This window comes from Glossina fuscipes, unplaced genomic scaffold (genome assembly GCF_014805625.2).
Source record: "Glossina fuscipes isolate IAEA_lab_2018 unplaced genomic scaffold, Yale_Gfus_2 74578, whole genome shotgun sequence".
In the NCBI taxonomy this organism is placed as follows: Eukaryota; Metazoa; Arthropoda; class Insecta; order Diptera; family Glossinidae; genus Glossina; species Glossina fuscipes.
This window is the reverse complement of record NW_024004429.1, coordinates 31,959-33,893: the sequence shown is the minus strand read 5'-3', so window position 1 is coordinate 33,893 and position 1,935 is coordinate 31,959.

Sequence of the window (1,935 nt, the reverse complement as noted above, 5' to 3'; positions counted from 1 at the left end):
ATGCATAAAAAGAGCCTCTTCAGCATTAAATAATGATGTTTGGCTACTAAGCTGAATACAAACGAGGATTTTTAAAATTCCCAAGAAAAAAGTACTTAATTAAAGATTGCACCAAATAAATTAATTATCAGGCAACGTTAAGAAAAAGAATATAATCAACGACGCTTAAATGTCGATGACAAAGGATTGCAAAAAAAAATTCGATGAAGGTCCATATGAATCTCTCAAAACCAATTTGAAATACTAACGAAATAAATGCTTAACAAATAAAATCGTTAAAATTGGACAAGCCCGATCATTCAATTACCCTACATCCAATGTAATTCTTTTGTTACTCTTGTTATAAAATATCAAACAAGATACCTTGCGGGTGTTTGCAGAATATGTACAAATTGTGTAAATAAAACAACGCCTCTTATTATGTTTGAATTGTTATACATCAACATCAACATCGGATATATATAAAAGTGATGTTGGCTGCTGAATATAGCAAATTTTCTATCTGGCTTGTTTCGGACTTCGGCCCACGCTGCATAGAGGCAGTGTGAACTTTCGATAATATCAATCGGCCACTCGCTAAATCGCGTGACGATTCCAAATTCAGACGCATAAAAAAATAATACGGACATTACTTCCGTAATAAACACGCTCATGAGGTGGAATAATCAGATTTCGAGGCTTGAGTACAAGTTATCGCAACTATGCGCAGACGATGAGCGATATTTTGCAGTTCTTGATTAGTCTTTTATTGATAAATAGACCATATTCAGGTCGTAAGATCCAGTTGCAACATCGTCTTCACTTCCTTGAAAGCCGGAACGAGCGTCTCGACCGTAGGGTGGTTACGAACATTTTGTGAATTCAAAAATTTCGTAATGCGAGCGTATATTCCTTTGACACCTTACATTTTTCTTCTTTCTATGCCCCTGCTGTATATTGTATAGTACAACCTGATGGAACCTAATGAAATAGCCATTTTTTTAATTCAATAGTGCGGGCATATAAGATGTATACAATGTGCGCAAAAGATACCGTAAACCGATTTTCTAGCGTAACAGTATTTGACCAAGTACACTTCAGCACTTTTTGTGTATCGTCGTTAACTATCGTTTCTTTCGATTGGTGCAGCTGGCTAATCAGCGCTGTGCACCTTTTAGAGACATGAACGTACTGTACGCGTACTTAATTGCCTCAAAAGATCGATCATGTACCCGCGAAGAAACGAATTCCTTACGAAAATAATTCGAAAAGATTATATTTAAAAATTAGGAATGCTTAAGAGTAATTTGTGAAATTTCATTTTGTTAGCCCCGAAACTACCTAATAAAAAACGAAGGAAATTAATTCAATTCAAATTGTATAGATTTTATATATGTGTATATAAAGAAATTCTTTTAATTTTTCTTTTTTAAATTAAAATTAAAGGATTAATTAGTCTTAAAAATACAATATTTTCTAAGAAACTATCGACAAATTTACCGCAGTTTCCACAAACACTTAAAATAATTTAACGAGTAATGTACATAACTAGGTTAAATTAATTTTTAAAAACACTTTTTACACGTTTCTCTTTTTGATAAAGGCACACAAGTTCATTTAATAGATAGTGCATATGTGACGACATTCGTAAGCACATATGTATACACCCGTTTACGCAAACCGCTGTTAGGTCTTAAGCTTTGTTGATTCTTATCTTAAGTGTATTTACTGAAAAATGTGGAAACATTTTTATTCACTGCATAATATATATTAATCTTTTCATAAAATTCATTCATTGAAAGCAAAGACGTTACAGACGACGATATTTATTTACTTTTTTTGTTGTTTTTTTCATTTATTCGATCTTAATCAAACGGGAAAATCTCCTTTAAAACAAACAAACACATACAAATATACATACACTTTGCTATAAATACCTTATTGTTTTTTTAGTTT